The sequence below is a fragment of the Sus scrofa genome, chromosome 7 (assembly GCF_000003025.6).
Source record: "Sus scrofa isolate TJ Tabasco breed Duroc chromosome 7, Sscrofa11.1, whole genome shotgun sequence".
Lineage (NCBI taxonomy): Eukaryota > Metazoa > Chordata > Mammalia > Artiodactyla > Suidae > Sus > Sus scrofa.
The window spans coordinates 25471120-25490136 of NC_010449.5; positions in this window are offsets into that span (position 1 = coordinate 25471120).

Consider the following 19017-nt stretch of genomic DNA (forward strand, 5'->3'; position numbering starts at 1 on the left):
TAAAGAACTGTCATTTTATAATCCCTGTTTCGCCATCATCCAATTTGAGCCTGAGTCTACTGGCTACTCTGCAGTCTGGCAGATTCCATCTCTCAAGACATTTACATGAATAATTAGCTTAGGCTGCAGCTCCATTCAGAGACAGAAGAAATCCTCATTCCCAAACCAAGTCACTGTCTCATTACCATTCAATCCACTGCTCAGTCCATCATCCAGTCTCCCTCTCAGATTACCTACTTTTTTTTCTTTGCATTTTTTTTTGGGAGGGGGGCAGGGGCTGGCACTTTTAAAAGTTAAAAGTAAAGATGCCTTTACTGATAAAGCATAGATAATGCTAGGTACACATCAATGCAACTGTATTATATCAAGGTTGGTTAAGATCATGACCAAAGAAAAAGTGGGAAAAGCAACAATTTGTTTTTATTTAGGCAGAAAAATGGCACTATATCCAAGTTAGCAATTAAAAAAAAAAGTTTCTGGAAAAATTACTTCCAAGTCTGTTGTAATACTTGTTAAAGGATATTTGAAAGTTGAGGATTGCAAAGACAGGAGAACCTGGATCGGATATAGCCTTTAGAAATTACAAAGACATTTCAGAAAGTTAAAAACTTACACTTTAATCTTTCCATCTTAGTTTTAACTTTACAGAGGCCACTAGCCTCCAATCAATGGGAGAGGATGGGTAGGTATATACTTCAGCCTCAAATCCTGTGGCTCATATGCAGGAGGATGAGAGGAAACACTGCAGAAACAGCCTCCAGAGTAAGCAGCCTGGAAACAGGACCTAAGCTGATGGTTCAGAGGGGTGTGGTCAGTGTTTTTTCCTCAGTTCATTGTAACTCTTACTACATGGTGAATATAACAGAGTCTACTTTAAAAGAAACTAGACTGTGGTTATTTTCCTGCAGATACCTATAGAAAAACCCAAACTATGGAAATAATTTTCTACTTTGAGACTTAAGACCAATAAGATAGATGTCTTAGCTTGTGTATATTTATACTTTCTTCATTAAAGCACACTTACACATACATTTATTATTTTTTTATGTTCAATAATTAATTTATTTTTCAAAATTTTTGTTATAGTTGATTTACAATGTTCTGTCAATTTCTGCTGTACAGCAAAATGACCCAGGTCATATATATATATATATTCTTTTTTTCACATTATCCTCCATCGTGTTCCATCACAAGTGATTAGATATAGAACCCTGAGCTATACAGCAGGATCTCATTGCTTATCTACTCCAAATGCAATAGTTTGCATCTGCTAACATCAAATCCCAGTCCATCCCACTCCCTTCCCCTCCCCCTTGGCAACTGAAAGTCTGTTCTCCATGTCCATAGGTTTGTTTCTTTTCTGTAGATAGGTTCATTTTGTACCTATATTAGATTCCAGATATAAGTGATATCATATGGTATTTGTCTTTCTCTTTCTGACTTACTTAAAAAAATATGGAACCCCTCACAAATTTGTATGTCATCCTAGTTCAGGGGCCATGCTAATCTCTGTATTGTTCCAATTTTAGTATATATGCTGCTGAAGTGAGCACCACACACTTATAAACATATTTAAATAAAACACATACACACATACTTCTAAAGATGTATTGTTTTAAAGAAGAGAGCATAAAACATGAATACAAAATATTTTAAATGAACCAATAGAACTTCTATGAAATAAAAATACAATAATTTAAACTTTATGGGATGTGTTTTAGTGGCTTAGATGTTGTTCATGAGAAACATGGTGAGCTGACAGATCTGAAGGAATTCTCTAGAAAGCAAAATTTAGACAGATAACATGATGGAAAATCAAAAAGAACATATGTAAAAGGAGCTGTAACATCCATTTAATCAATATTCCAGAGAATCAGGGATGATTTGGGGGTGAGCAGTTGATCTTCCAATCAAAGCTGTCTTCTCAACTTAGAAAGCAGTGAACAGATAATCACTACCTTAAAATTGCTGAGGAAAAATAACCGTCATTTGGAATTCCATACCCAGCAAAACTATTTCAAACATTAGGGCAAAATAATAACAGTCTCAGGCAAATAAAAATAAGAGAGAATTTATCATCAGTGGCAAAGCCACTGCTAAAGATTATCTTAGAAAGAACAAAAGGAACCCCCCAAAAGAAATGTATACAGATATGGCGAGCAAGAAAATGGTAAACATGGGAGTTCCCGTTGCGGCTCAATGGGTTAAGAACCCAACTAGTATCCATGAGGATGCAGGTTTGATTCTCTGGCCTCACTCAGTTGGTTAAGGATCCGGCTTTGCCACAAACTGTGGTGTAGGTTGCAGATGCAGCTTGGATTCCACGTTGCTGTGACTGTTGTATAGGCTGGCAGCTACAGCTCCAATTTGACCCCTAGTCTGGGAACTTCCATATGCTACAGGTGTAGTCCTAAAAAAAAAGCATAAATAAAAATTAAAATAACTAAATAAAAAGGTACCTTTTTAGGGGAAGTTTTGAGCAAACCTCTCTCATTATTTGACAGCTTAAGAGAAAAAAGAGCAGCGAGGGTAGAGAAAATAGGCCCAATTAACAAACATTACTTAGGGAACATGTAGAGAACATTAAAGAATACACGTTATTTTCCAGTAAATATGGAAAATGTCTGAAAATTGATCATTTCAACCAACTTCATAAAATAAAGTTGCTAAGTCAAACCATTTTGGGGACAAGAATAAATGAGTATATTTGGAACAATTTATTTCTTTTTTATCTGTCTTCTTTGAGATGTGTAAGCAAATAATGAACAGAGTTTGTCCTTTATTTATTTATTTATTCCAGCCTACACCACAGCCACAGCAACGCTGGATCCGAGCTGTGTCTGTGGCCTGCATCACAGCTCATGGCAACACCAGATCCTTAACCCACTGAGCAAGGCCAGGGGTTGAACCCACAATCTCATGGTTCCTAGTTGGATTTGTTTCTGCTGTGCCACAATGGGAGCTATAAATTTTTCCTTTAAAAAGAGAGCATCTGTGGGGATAGAGTGCATCCTTTTGAATATAAGGACATTGTTGCCTATTCAATTGTTGGCATGCTTGCTCATAAAATAGTTTCTAGAATGGCTTTTGGCTTTTGAAATTGCCTTTTTAAAATTAATAACAGCACGATTTTACCTTGGCATAGCATATCACTCTTTTCTTTTTTTGGCCATGCCCACAGCATGTTGAAGTTCCTGGAGGAGGCATCGAACCCGCACCACAGCAGGGACAACACCTGATCCTTAACCCACTGAGCCACCAGTGAACTTCCTATCATTTCTCTTCTTAAGGTTATTAAGACTGGTGATTTGAAACCCGTTTATCTTTGGGAGGAAGGACCACATTACTCAACAACACATGTGGATGTCAATAAGCCTTTCAGAGGAGTTCTACTTAGGCAATGAAAGAAAGCTTATTTGAGAGAACAAGGGATTCTCCAAAGATATTGTGATAAAAAGGAAGAAGATTTGAAAAATCTTGAGTCTCATCTCACATTAACCTCTTAGGGTTATTAATTAAGTCAAAATAAATTACCTTCTGTAGTGCCACGACATTAACACAAGTTTCTGGACTTTGACAGCGTTTTTCCATTCCTGGGAAATGCCCTCCCTCAATTCTATCTGCTGATATTCTTCTACCTGTTCCTGGAGGCCCTTCTCATTTGCTACTTCCTGCAAAAAGACCAAGTATAGCAAACCAGAGGGGTCCGATCCAGCCATGGTGGCCTTCTTGTTTCTGAGACGTACCTCCCATTATGCCAACTCCTATAGTTATTTGGAAAAATCTTAAGCTCTTACATTGTAAGATGGAGAAATTTACCACATTCACTCATTTATGAATTCCTTAAAAATCATCCTAAAGGTAGCCTCAGAGTTGATGTTCTAGAAACGATTTGGAAATGAAGAGTTTCATATATTATTTTAATGGAAAATGAGCAGCAAACAGAAAACCAGTACTGTCAAAACTGAGACAGCAAAGGGATTCGATTCCTTATTTCAAAATGAATGTCTCCAAGGGAGCTTTCACTTTTAGACCATTCTAATCTCCGTTTCACTACGGTTTTCTCCTGAGGTTTTATCTCGTTCTTTTGTTTGGAACACGTTCCTTTGCTTCCTCATTTTGCTTGACTTTCTGTGTTGCTTTCTAGCATGAGATGAGACAGCCCCTCTCTCCCAGTCTGGTAGGATTGGCCTTGGGTAGAAGATGAAGCTCATTTTCAGCCCTGCTTTGTGCGCTTGGCTGCCTCTCAAACTTCTATGATTGTCCAAGCTGCCTATTTTACTTTAATAGCTCCCAGTACTTGAACGTGTGCCAAGACCATCAGTGTCCCAAGGGGAAGATCTCAGTCAGCACCTAGATTGAGGCTGATTGTCAGCCAGACCCTCAGGCAGCAGCTTTTAAAGTAGGTGAATTTGCATGGCCCTGAGGGACCACAAGCATAAGCCCTGCCGGGCCGCCAGGGTCAGGCGACCTATCTCCTGGTGTGAGTTGCAAAAATCGGGGCTCCAGATGATTGTGTGAGCTGCAGTGAGGCAGAGGGAGAATGCAGAGATGGCATCCCCCAGGCCACGTTCCCTGAGGGCACCCCAGTTGAGCCTGAAGCTTGCCCTTCAGGTTAAATTTGAGGACTAGCATATAGGCCTCTTGCCTATGCGGCTGTCCCTGCAGTGCCCTGGAGTGGTGTCTGGCCAAGAACTCTGAGGTTGTTACAGCCTTGTGGGACTCTGGAACACAAGCTTTCCCCCTCCTTCCCCCTGGGCACAGGGGAAGTAAAGGTATTCCCTGTCAATAGCTGCAAAATTCAGTGAACCAGATATAAAAACTGGGGCACCAGGTATGTGAGCTGCCCTCTGAGAGATGCTGACTCTCGAAGCATAGCAGGCTATATGAAACTGGTACCCACCCTCCAAGGTCTCAGAAAAAGTGCACTGTCAGTGCTTAGCTGTGTGTTTCATTAGAAGTCTGCCCCTCAGGCTGTAGCTATGATAATAAGCTAATAGGTTTCTTTCACTGAAAGATGTCTCCCAGGTCTGTAGCCTCTTGCCGAGCCCTGGAGGTGGTAGTTTTGAGGACTCTTTCTGGGTGGTCTCTGACAGTCCTATGAGCTTCTCGAGTATAAGCCTGCTGGCCACCAGGGCCAGGTGATGCCAAGGTGACCCCGGCAACAGCCCCAAAAATCTAGGGCAGCAGACAAGCTCCTTTCTGGAAGAGCTAGAACAAGGCAAGCGAGAACAGAGATGGCATCTAAGGCCTCCGCAGTCCAGGAGCACCTCTGTGGGTCCCCCACCCCCAAGGCTGCTGAGCCAGGAGCTGCCCCTCAGGCAAATATTGCTGGACCAGCAAAATGGCCTCTTTTTCAGAAAGGCTGGGGTGGGGGCTGTCTCAGGCTGCTGCCTGTGCCATGGCCAGGGATGGCAGCGGGCTAAGAACTCTCTCCCTAATTGTTACAGTCTCCTGGGGCCCAGGATACAAGCCCCCCACTCTCACCCTTCCCCTGCCTTCCCCCCAGTCCACCATGGCCTCCAGAGCCAGGTGATCAAAGGGCCCTCTGTGTGTCAGCTAGAGACACCCAATCAATAGATGCAAAAACTGAGGCACCAGACACGGAGATACTGGTACCCTGGCCATGTGGAGATAGTGCCCAATGGAGAAAGGCAGAGGGAAGTGTGAAGATGGCTCCCAATGAAAAAAAGAAAAAAAGGTGAAAAGAAGAGGAAGAAAAGAAGAATCAATTTATATGGGTCCTTTGCCCTAAGGTGAGTCTCTTGTAGGCAGCATATTTGAGGCTCTTGCTTTTTCATCCAATCTGCCATGTCTTTTGATTGGAACATTCAGTCCAATGACCTTGAAGGTAATTATTGATAAATATCTATTTATTGCCATTTTTAAACCTTGTTTTCCAGTTGATTCTGTATTTCTCCTTTGTTCCTTTCTTTTTTTGGTTGGATGATTTCCTTTTATTTTATGCTTGTGTACTTTTCTTTTTAGTTTTTGTGAATGTAATGTTTGGTTTTGATTTGTGGTTGCCCTGTTTGTCAAGCATGTTAACCCCTTCGTATATCTGCTTGCTTTAGCTTGATTGTCATATAGGCTCAAACACATTATAAAGAAAAGGGTATAGATTTTCTTACTTTCCTTCCCCACATTCCATGATTTTGAAGTCCTTTTTTTTTTAAACATCTTTATGTTTGTCCTTTTGCTGTTCCTTGTGTGTATCATCCCTTTTACAATAATTTTTTTTTCCTTTTATATCTGTTTACCAGCTTATTTAAGTGATTGCTTTCCAATTGTGATTTCCTCCATCCTATATCTTATTTCTTTTTAATTTAGCAAAGCCTTTTCAGTATTTCTTTTAGAACAGGTTCATTATTGCTATACTCTTTTAGTTTTTGTTTGTTGGAGAAATTCTTTATTTCTCCTTCTATTTTATTTATTTATTTTTTTCATTTTTTTTTTGTCTTTTTGCCATTTCTTGGGCTGCTCCTGCGGCATATGGGAGGTTCCCAGGCTAGGGATCTAATCAGAGCTGTAGCTGCCAGCCTACACCAGAGCCACAGCAACACGGGATCCGAGCCGCATCTGCGACTTACACTACAGCTCATGGCAACGCCGGATCATTAACCCACTGAGCAAGGGCAGGTATCGAGCCTGCAACCTCATAGTTCCTAGTCGGATTGTTAACCACTGTGCCACGACGGGAACTCCCTCTCCTTCTATTTTAAATGATATTCTTGTGGGTAGAGTATTCTAGGCTGCAAATTTTTGCCTTTTAGAACTTTCAATTATATCTTGCCACTCTCTTCTGGTCTGTAGTGTTTCTGTAGAGAAATCAGCTGATAGCCTTATGGGGGTTCCCTTATAATTAACCCTTTGTTTTTCTCTTGCTGCCTTTAGAATTCTCTCTTTATCTTTAACTTTTGCCATTTTTATCATATCTTGGTGTGGACCCGTTTGGGCTCAACTTGCTTGGGGCCCTCTGTGCTTCCTGTATCTTGATATCTGTTTCTTTTAGATTTGAAAAGTTTTCAGACATAATTTCTTCAAATAAGTTTTCAATCCCCTTTTCTTTTTCTTCTCCTTCTGGAATCCCTATTATGTGTAGATTGGCCCGCTTTATGTTATCCCGTAGACCTCTTATATTGCTTTCATGTTTATTCATTTGGTTTTCTGTCTGCTGTCCTGATTGGGTGATTTCCATTATTCTACCTTCCAAGTTACCAATTCATTTCTCTACATTATTCATTCTGCTCTTTAGTGTCTCTGCAAATGAATTTTCTAATTTTTCTATGTTCCTCCTTATATTTTCTAGTTCCTTTCTAAAGTAATCTGCATTACTGTTTATGTCTGCTCTTAATTCTTTCATATTCACCCTTAGTCCCTTCAGTATTTTCACTATCCCCCTTTGAACTCAGTGTCTATCAGACTGCAGAGGTCTGTTTCATTGTTTGCTGCTTCAGGGGAATTCTCCTGTTCTTTAAACTGGGCGTGGTTCCTGAGCTTCTTCATTTCACTTATATTTTTCTTTTTGTGTGCATTTAGGGAAACCAACTACTTTAGTCTTGGAGGACTATTTCTATGCAAGACCACCCCTTTGTATTTTGTGGTGGGTTACTATTTATTTTTGGCATGGGAGTGGTAATGAGCCTCAGGCAGATTTATGCAGTGCCTGAAACATTTGGCAGTGGCAGTGGCAAGGTGTGTGATTTCCCGGGGGTGTGAGAGCAACAATGGATGGAGTTTGGTCACAATGGCCTTTCTCTTTGGTGCTCTCTGAGGTGACTGGGGCTGCGAGTGGTGCCTGTTCACAGATCTCTAGTGGGGGTGGGCCACACCCACCTCTGGAGTCAGTGATAACTGCATTGGTTTGCCCCTGCTATCAGTAGAGCACACAAGAAGCACTCTGTCCCACTTAGCCCAAGCAGGATATGCTGCACAGGCTGCTCCTAGTTGCAGGGTCCTGGGAAGTGACCGTGATTAAGCATGTATGGGCCTGCCTGGGTTTTTGGCAGTGGCAGCAGCAGGGGAGGTGTGTTCGCAGCAGGGTGAGACCAACAACAGGTGGTGGTTGGTTGCAGTGCCCTCTTTTTTGCTTACATCTAAGGTCACTGGGGCTGCAGGTGGAGTCTGTTCATAGACCTTTATGGTGGCTGGCCATGCCCCACTCTGGTTTCTGAGATGACTGCTGTGGTTTGTCCCACAGCCTGTAGATTGTGTAAGTGGCATCACATCACATTTACCCCCCTGCTGCCCTTAGCCACACAAGAAGCACCTGGTCCCCCATAGCCCGAGCAAGTGGCCTCTTGCCACCTGTAGCCTGTGCCAGAGGTGCTCTGCCCTCTGAGAGCCTTTGTGTGCAGGGAAAGAGATCCCTCTGGCGGTCTGCCCCTCTTCCTCTTGCCCTCCCTCGCAATGGTACCTTGCTTCTCCTGTGGGCCCATAGCTCCTCCTGGGTTCCCTCGCTGTGGTGCTCTGCTCCCCAGCCCGTGGCACACCACTCCCTAGCCCCCCAGGCTGTCCCCACACAGCCAACTCCAGTCTGCTCCCAGGAACTGACCTCAGGAGCCCGAGTCTCAGCGCTCAGCCCCTGCCTGAGCAGCTCAGGCTGTGGTATCGGGGGCTGTGGTGCAGATGGTCTGTGCGGCTCTCACTCTGTATTGCCCTCCTCAGTGTAGCTGCTGCGCTTTTCTCAGCAACTTTGAGGTTCCCTCCGTCTTGGCTGATCTCCCCGTCGGTTAGGTGGCTTCCCAGAGTGTGGGTTCTTTTCCTCTTTAACGGCTCCCTCTCAAGAGTGCTAGCCCCGTCCTGATTCCTTTTTTTTCCTCTCTCTTTTTTTCTATGCAGTGATGTGGAGGATTTCTTGCCCTTTTTGAAGGTTTAAGTTCTCCTGCCAACGTTCAGTAGATCTTCTGTGTGAATCATTCTATAAGCAGATGTGTTTTTTTTTTTTTTTTAAATGTGTTTGTGGGAGAACTTAAGCATGGTGTCTTACTCCTCTGCCATCTTGATCTTTTTCCCAAGAAGAAGAATCAAAGAGAAACAAAAAGAAAAGAAAAAAAGAGGAGAAAAAAAAGAGGAAAAAGAAAAGGCATTTAAAAGCAAAAATAGAGAGCAGGCCCCTGATGGCCAATCCAGGCAGAGAGGGAGCAGAGAGAAGTCCCCCCAGCCTCTGTCCAGGAGGCTCTCAGTAGCCCCTGACCTCAGCCCAGGTGCATCAGGTCTAGGCAGTTTTCTATGGCTGCCTGTGCCAGGCCCTGGGCAGAAAGCCTTGTGCTTACAGGAGGAGGCCTGGAGGAGGCGTCCTCAGTGCACTGCAGGCCATGGGTTTTCACGCAGAGCTGGTAGGTCTTCAAAGCACGATGTTCTGTGGGCTCATATGTTATGTGTTCTATGTGCTGGGCGGGGGGGGGGGGGAACAATGCTCTGCTCCTGGGGATTGAGCTCCCTCTCGACTGTGGTCCCTGCACCTGAAGTGTGTTCATGGTAAGAGCACCTCAGCCTTTCCTACTCCCTTCCAAGGGGTTTTCTTCTTGTTTGCCACATGTGAAGGGGTTGCTCCTTCAGTTTTTAAGTCTTTTTTGGAAGACTTTTTTCCCATACAGCAGTAGATCCAGCACTGCTTGTGGGAGGAGGCAAGTTCCAGATCTTGCCCATCACCGTCCTTGAATCGGAACCTCAAATTCTAATCTGGGTAAAACAAGGCACGTGGTGGGGCCCACAGGATGGTTCCCTCTCAATTATAGAAGGAGGGTGGAAATTGCTGGCTCCTGTAGAGATACAGAAGGGACCACAGGGACAGGAGGAGTGACTTCTATAGGCATCTGTGGGAAGAGCCTTCTAGGCAAAGGCAGCTGCAACTGCAGAAGTGTGGTTGGCATTTCTGAGGCCAGCAAGGAGGCGGTGTGGTAGAGTGTGTTGCAGCAACAGAAAGGACTTGGGTTGGGGCTGGTGGGCTGGAGTCAGATGGTGCAAGGCTGAGAGGACACAGTAAGGACTTGGCATTTTTGCCTTGAGATTCAGAGTCCTTGCGGGTTTTGAGCAGAAGAAGCCAGGACTGGTGAGGCCAGCTCTGGGTGGGGCAGCAGAGGCGTAAGCAGAGGGGACATGAAAATAGTCTAGTCCTGGGAAGGATAGCGTGACTTGGACTAGTGTGGTAACTGTGGAAGCAGCGAGGAGCAGTTAGGATCTGGAAATACCCCAACAGTAGGCAGGATTTGCTAAGAGTGAGTTAAGATGAGCCCTGTGAAATGGCCTGAGTCAGTGGGGGGAGGGAGGAAGACGAGTCATTTACTGAGCTTCAGCAGAGGCCAGATTGTACCACAGAATTGAGAGTTTGATTGGGGGCATGTTAACTTCTTTAAAACCATGTAATCGGGAGTTCCCATTTTGGCTCAGCGGGTTAAGAACCTGACCAGTATCCATGAGGTTGTGGGTTCAATCCCTGGCCTTGACTCAGTGGGTTAAGGATCTAGCCTTGCTGTAAGGGGCGGCAAAGTTCTCAGATGCATCTTGGATCTGGTCTTGCTGTGGCTGTGGTGTAGGCCAGCAGCTGCAGCTCCAATTTGACTCCTAGCCTGGGAACTTCCATATGCCACAGGTGTGGCCCTAAAAAGGAAAAAGCAAGAGCAAAAAAACCAACAGAAGAAAAAACAACACCGTGTGATCATGAGGTCACCACTGCAGGCATGAGATACTGCAGTGAATGAGGACCCTTCCCCAGGTCGTCACCACTGCATTCATGCTGGAGCCCTACCTGTGAGAACAGGTATTGACATGAAGGCTGTCACAGTTCTGCTCCTTCTGCTGTGGGGCTTTATGAATCATGTTGTCTCTGCATACTGAGAAAGGTCTATAATTTATGTAGAAAATAACATTAGGGAAGTTCCCGTCATGGCTCAGTGGAAACAAATCGGACTAGTATCCATGAGGACGCAGGTTTGATCCCTGGCCTTGCTCAGTGGATTAAGGATCTGACATTGCTGTGGCTGTGGTGTAGGCTGGCAGCTACACCTCTGATTTGACCCCTAGCTTGGGAACCTCCATATGTGGCCCTAAAAAAAGAAAAAGAAAATAACATTAGGTATTGACTAAAGTGTTTTTTTTTTTAATATTTTTTTTTTTATTTTCCCACTGTACAGCAAGGGGGTCAGGTTATCCTTACATGTATACATTACAATTACATTTTTTCCCCCACCCTTTCTTCTGTTGCAACATGAGTGTCTAGACAAAGTTCTCAATGCTATTCAGCAGGATCTCCTTGTAAATCTATTCTAAGTTGTGTCTGATAAGCCCAAGCTCCCGATCCCTCCCACTCCCTCCCCCTCCCATCAGGCAACCACAAGTCTCTTCTCCAAGTCCATGATTTTCTTTTCTGAGGAGATGTTCATTTGTGCTGGATATTAGATTCCAGTTATAAGTGATATCATATGGTATTTGTCTTTGTCTTTCTGGCTCATTTCACTCAGTATGAGAGTCTCTAGTTCCATCCATGTTGCTGCAAATGGCATTATGTCATTCCTTTTTGTGGCCGAGTAGTATTCCATTGTGTATATATACCACATCTCCCTCATCCAATCATCTGTCGATGGACATTTAGGTTGTTTCCATGTCCTGGCTATTGTGAATAGTGCTGCAATGAACATGTGGGTGCACGTGTCTCTTTTAAGTAGAGTTTTGTCCGGATAGATGCCTAAGAGTGGGATTGCGGGGTCATATGGAAGTTCTATGTATAGATTTCTAAGGTATCTCCAAACTGTTCTCCATAGTGGCTGTACCATTTTACATTCCCACCAACAGTGCAGGAGGGTTCCCTTTTCTCCACAGCCCCTCTAGCACTTGTTATTTGTGGATTTATTAATGATGGCCATTCTGACTGGTGTGAGGTGGTATCTCATGGTAGTTTTGATTTGCATTTCTCTTATAGTCAGCGATGTTGAGCATTTTTTCATGTGTTTGTTGGCCATCTGTATATCTTCTTTGGAGAAATGTCTATTCAGGTCTTTTGCCCATTTTTCCATTGATTGATTGGCTTTTTTGCTGTTGGGTTGTATAAGTTGTTTATATATTCGAGAGATTAAGCCCTTGTCCGTTGCATCATTTGAAACTGTTTTCTCCCATTCTGTAAGTTGTCTTTTTGTTTTCTTTTGGGTTTCCTTTGCTGTGCAAAAGCTTTTCAGTTTGATGAGGTCCCACGGGTTTCTTTTTGCTCTAATTTCTATTGCTTTGGGAGACTGACCTGAGAAAATATTCATGATGTTGATGTCAGAGAGTGTTTTGCCTATGTTCTCTTCTAGGAGTTTGATGGTGTCCCGTCGTATATTTAAGTCTTTCAGCCATTTTGAGTTTATTTTTGTGCATGGTGTGAGGGTGTGTTCTAGTTTCATTGCTTTGCATGCAGCTGTCCAGGTTTCCCAGCAATGCTTGCTGAATAGACTTTCTTTTTCCCATTTTATGTTCTTGCTGACTAAAGTGTTTATATGAAGTTGTAATTTTTGCTGTTCACTTAAAATAGTCAACAAGGACTAAGGCACAGGGGGTTAAGGATCTGGTGTTGTCTCTGTAGCAGCTCAGGTAGCTGCCGTGATGTGGGTTGGATCCTCAGCCAGTGCAGGGGGTTAAGGATCCCTCATTGCTGCAGCTGTGCTATAGGTTGCAGCTGGGGCTTGGGTTCAATTCCTGTCCTGGGAGCTTGCATTTACCATGGGCGTAGCCAAAAAAAAAAAAAAAAAAAAAAGTCCAAGGAGCTTCGGGAAAGTGAACATGTCAGTGAGATAAAAATGACAGATTAAAAAAATAAGATAAAATAAAAAACAGACAAAGCTAAATATCTTGGCACTTTTGCATGAAATATCATTGATATAGATGCTATATGCCTATGAGTTCTTAATAAAGAACAAATTCAAAAGTAATGCATGATTTTCTATCAATTCTGCATATGTGATGTTGGGGTAAAAAGAGCCCTAAGGATGGCGTCGATGGTTTAGGAGAGCCACAAAAAACACTACTGGACATTCAAGAAAAGACTTTGAAAAATCTTTCATGGGAGTAGGATTGACTTTTGATCATCCCTGTCTCTTAAATTTGACAAGGTATAATTCTGCCTTGAACTTTAGACTGTAAGTTCCTTTGTCTATTATTCAAGTTTCTTTCATTTACATGGCTTTATTTTGAGCAAAAAGCCTATCTGTTTGCTGTTTGTAAAACAAACGTTTTCTGGATTAGGACCTACTTAGTTAAGAACGTTTATTTGCTAGAGGACTGCATATGCAAAAGAATTTATATTACAAGGCAGCAATGAGAATGTTAGTCCAAAGTTTTCTAGATGTTGTAGTAGAAGCATGATGATTCTATAAGTGGACCATATTATCATTAGATTAAGATGTTTTATTTATCATTAGGCATAATCAGGTATCACATATTAATACAACTTTTAAAATAGTATATACGGATTTTTTCCTGATGCTTTTCTTTAAACTGTGCCGGTTGCTGTTATTTCAATTTTACTAGCTTTAAATACCAATGCCTTGAGTTTTGTCTCTAGAGCTTGAAGTAGTGTTTAGAATATGGTCAATATTTTATTTGTTTAAATATTCAAGGTTTCTAACAGCTGTCTTAGGGAGTGCACTACCCTAGATGTTGTCATTGGAGTTGATTAAGAAGAGTTTAGCCAAAGTCTGTTGCGTGATGAACTGCAATGAGCGTTTTGAAGCCTATTTTCTCACTTTGCCTTTCAAGCCTCTCCTCACAAAGATGTGGAGAGCACCAAGCCATGACTTCAGGAGGACAAATGCATACTCTGTTTGGGAATAAGTGTGCCAGGGCATTTCACTATAATAGTAACAGTGAAAACAAAAGTGAAATTAGAAAAATGCTTGTCCTAAAAAAGCAGTATAAATGGACAAATGTGTTTTTCTTTTTTTTCTTTTCTCCTTTTCCTTTTTCTTTTCTTTTTTTCCTTTTTAGGGCCACACCCATGGCATATGGAGGTTCCCAGGGTAGGGGTCACATCGTAGCTGCAGCCACCAGCCTACACCACAGCCACAGCAATGTCAGATCCGAACTGCATCCGACATCTACACCAAGCTCACGGCATCGCCAGATTCTTCACCCACTGAGCGAGGCCAGGAATCAAACCCACATGTCATGGATACTAGTTGGATTCGTTTCCACTGAGCCATGAATGAAACTCTTCCAGCCTTTTTTTTTTTTTAAATTATAGTTGATTTACAGTCTTGTGCCAATTTCTGCTGTACAGTCACACACATATTTCTATGTGTATATATATTCCTTTGCTCATTCCATCTTCCATCATGCTCTACCACAAGAGACTGGACACAGTTCCCTGTGCTGTACAGCAGGACCCCATTGCTTAGTCATTCCAAATACAATAGTTTGCATCTACAAACTCCGAACTCCCCACAAGTTTGCTCACCATGTCTGTGTTCTGTTTCTCTTTTACAGATGGAATCATTTGTGCCGTATTTTAGATTCCACATATTTGTGATACCATGAATGGATTAAGAAGATGTGGTACATAGATACAATGGAATATTGCTCAGCCATGAAAAGGACAAAATAATGCCATTTGTGGCTCCATGGATGCAACTAGAGATTCCCATTTTGAGTGAAGTAAGGCACATGTGTTATTCTTGATTTTCTAAGAAAAGTAGCTTTGCTTGTTGAAGACTCTGAGTGCCTACTTATTAAATTTACACGAGACACACTCTAAAGTTAATACGACAGAAAAAAAAATTAAAACAATGGTTGAGAAAAGGTAAAGGAGCAACTTAAGGATAAATGGGTAAAAGTTTGAATAGGCGTTTCCACCCAAGGGAAAGAGTTATGGCCAAGTAATATATGACACAAAGTTCAGTTTCCCTAGCATTTATAAAAAGGCAAATAAAGACCACCATGAAATCACATTTCATACCAGCTTGGCAAATAGCTTTTATCAAGGAATATTTTAATAGTGACTCTTGGAGAGAATGTGGATCATTCCGCTGCTGATGGGAGTGTGAACTGGTGAAATGATTTTGAAAACCATCTTGCTTCATTGTGTAAAGAACAGTCACCTGCTCCACCACCTAATGATTTGTTTTCTAAATAGTCACCGAGGAAACGCTTCTGGAGATCCGAACTAGGAGACTATATGAGAACGCTTGTGACAAAACTATTTACGTTAGCAGACAATAATAAACAAATAAACGTCTGCATGTTATAACTAAAAACCTGGACATGACACAGATGTTATCTACAGAAAATGGGCAGATAAATCATACGTACAGCAGGGGAAATAAGCCACGGCTCTGTAGATAAATCTCACAAACACAATGTTGAAAAAATAAAGTACATTGTAAAACAGTACATATGGTTTGACATAAATTTTATGTCTTCAAATAAAACAACATTGAATGATATATTATTTGTAAGCATAGATATGTGTAGGTTCATTAAAGAACAGAAGGAAATGATAAATGAGCCGCTGTTGTGGCTCAGCGGAAATGAATTTGACTAGTATCCATCAGGACTCAGGTTCTATCCCTGGCCTTAAACAGTGGGTTAAGGATCTGGCATTGCTGTGGCTGTGATGTAGGCCAGCAGGTATAGGTCTGATCTGACCACTAGCCTGGGAACCTCTATATGCCTCAGGTGTGGCCCTAAAAAGGCAAAAAAAAAAAAAAAAATCATAATTCAAGAAAAGAATTATCTAAAGGGATGGGAAAGTGCTTTTAATTGTAATATTATTTCTTCATATGAATGGCAGTATAAATGGCTGCATTCATTAATATTTTAAAAAATGAATATCTACATTATGTTTTAGTTAGCTTTTGCTATGTAAAAGAATACCCTTTCATCCTAGTGGGATTCAACAGTGATTTTTCAGCTCACAGGGTTGTGGACTGGTCATTTTGACTAGACGTCACATATGATAATTCTACTGATCTTGCCTAGATTCACTTCTGCAGCTTCATTCAGCTTATGCATCTGCTGGGGCTGGAAGTTCCAAGAAAGCTTCATTCCCATCCAGCGGCTGGTGCAGGCTACCGGCTGGTGCTGTCCACTGAGACTCATAGGTTGGCGAGGCCCGTGTCTCTAGCAGACTAACCCAGGCTTATTTTCACACTAGTGGGCACCACATCCCTAGGTGAAGTTAGACGGCACAGCCTGGTGTGCCAGCTCCTTTCAGGGTCTTGTGTCACATTTGCTAATGTCCCAAAAGCCAGAGCAAATCATATGATCAAGCCCAGAGTTCATGTGGGAGGGAATAAATCCATGCTCTTAAGAATGAATATATATTCATGCATGTGCAAATATACACATGAACAAACTGAGGGTTATTATGACCACAATTTATCACAGTCATTTTTATATATTACGTGCATATATTCAACATTCCCTAATTAAAATAAAGAAAATCACTAGCATCAACAGAGAGATGCAGGTAAAGAGTGTGGGATGCTTAATGGCAGAAGGGTTATTTCAGTTGAAGCCATCAAGTCAGGCAGTACAGCAGAGGGAGCATTCGATATGGGACTTGATGATGACAGAATGTAGGCTTGGGGTCTCAGGTGAGAATGTATGACGGTCCAGCAGCAAACATAAACTTGAAGCCAAAAGGGAAAGTCTGAAGGGGGATTTGTTTATTGTTTAATTGTACTGAAACAGTGAAGTTTAAAAGTTAGCAATTGGAATGAATATCCTTTGTGTAGGAAGGGGTCAGATAACACAGGGATTCGGACTAATAGCAAAAAGCCATTTGAAATTTTTTTTTTTTGATATTTAAAACAATGGAAACTAATATTTAAAGGAATGAGAGGAAACAAACAAAAACTCTTAAGGAAACGTCTGTGTCTTCCTCAAATCTCTTCTCCTCTTCATCTTGGACACACAACTGCCCAGTGGGAAATCATATTTCCCAGCCCAACTTGCAGCCACTTCTCGTAACAACGTTCTCAAGAAGCAACGGAAGTGGAAGACGAGTTTGCAACGTGTTCCCTATTTGAATGTAGAAAGTCCAAGGCTTGGACACCTGCTCCTTCCTTCCCCTTCAACTGGAATGTTGGAAAGAGAGAATTTTTCAGGCAAACAGGGGGTGTTGGGGGGCGAGGGAGAGAGAAAGAAAGATGGTTTTTCTTTTGAGCTCGGTTAGTTACAGAAGTTAGCATTATTGTAACTAATAGACGCTTATCATGCAGCAATGTGAGAGGAAAGCATCGTGGAAAAACCATCTAGGCAAGAAAGAGTAGCAAAAATATTTCATATGCATGTCAACTCTTCTATATTTTAAAGGCTTTCTGGAGATTATGTGTTGAGAAGGGTCTTACGGTGACTTTACACGTGGTTAAAAAGGGAGGGGGTGACACTCCACGAACAATGCCAGTGTCCCTGTGACTTCTTATCACTACAGCTGTGGTTACCTCCTAACAAGCCTCTATCTCCATTCTTGTCTGTGAGAAATCAGCCCAGGATTAGGTAAATTCTGTCACCAGAATAATCTTTCCAAAATGTAACTCTGATCATGTCAATTCCTTACTTAAAAGGGATGACTCTATCTCGTGAAGAATAAAATCCCAGGTCCTTAACACACTATAAGAGACTGTTACTGTCCTAGAGTTGGTCTCCTCATTTTTGTCTTCTTCTTTTTTTTTTTTTTTTTTGCCTTTTCTAGTGCCGCTCCTGTGGCATATGGAGGTTCCCAGGCTAGGGGTCTAATCGGAGCTGAAGCCACCGGCCTACACCACAGCCACAGCAACTCGGGATCTGAGAAGCATCTGCGACCTACACCACAGCTCACGGCAACACTGGATCCTCAACCCACTGAGTGAGGCCAGGAATTGAACCTGCAACCTCGTGGTTCCTAGTCGGATTCGTTTCCAATGACCCATGACGGGAACTCTGGTCTCCTCATTTTTAATTGGGAATGATAACAGTAACTCTAGTTGTTCTTGGGAATCTTGGTAATAATATTTCCAAATGATAGATCAAAGTTCCTGGCACAAAGAGAGAGATTAGTAAGTGGTAGCCATAATTCTTGTGGCAAAGAATCCCAAGCAAACTCCATTAAAAATTACCATGAGGTATGCCTGTCAGAAGTAAGAAGTTACAGAGGCAAACAGATTAGCTTATAGGGTTCATTGCAGACTGACTGGCCTTGCAGAAATTTTAACCATGGATATTAACATAAGAACTGTTTTAAGCAGCTTGATATGTTAAAGATCATCTCTGAATCAAGGATCTGACCAAGTTTCTTGAGTTTCCATGTTTATCAGATGTAATGGTATTTTTTTTTTTCCTCTTTTTATGGCCGTACCCATAGCATATGAAAGGTCCCAGGCTAGAGGTCAAATCAGACCTACAGTTGCCAGCCTACGCCACAGTCGCAGCAATGCCAGATCTGCAACCTATGCCGCAGCTTGAGGCAATGCCAGATCCTTAGCCCACTGAGTGAGGCCAGGGATCAAACTGGCATCCTCATGGAGACCATGTCGGGTCCTCAACCCGCTGAGCCACAAGAAGAACTCCTGGAATGGTATTTTTAAGATAATTCTTTCTCTTATGTCCTGAACGTGTTCTCAAAACTTTCCTTCTGTGTCCCCGAGGGTCCAAGTCTCTGTTAAACAGGCCAGTGTTGGGAAACTGAAGCTGATTCTTTATTTCCTTCAGATGAACCACCCTGATCCTTGAGAAATAAAGGCGACTTAAAGAGACAGAACTTGTGTGTTCACAAGCATTGTACAAGATGATGCATGAAATGGTAGGAAATGAGAAAAAAACCTGAAATTAATTTTGTTCATGGTTAGTATTAGGATTTGGGGAAAGTTATAAGCTGATTTTAAAAACCCTGAAATTGGAATCTAAACAGTTTCAGAGGAAGAGTTTATTGTTTAGATAATGGTGAATAAACATTTAAATCTCTTCAAACTAAAAGTAAGTGCCAAAACAATTGATGGTTGTTCATTTTCATTGTTTACCTTCTGTCATATCAGATATTTAAGGTTCATAACAAAGAATTTTAAAATA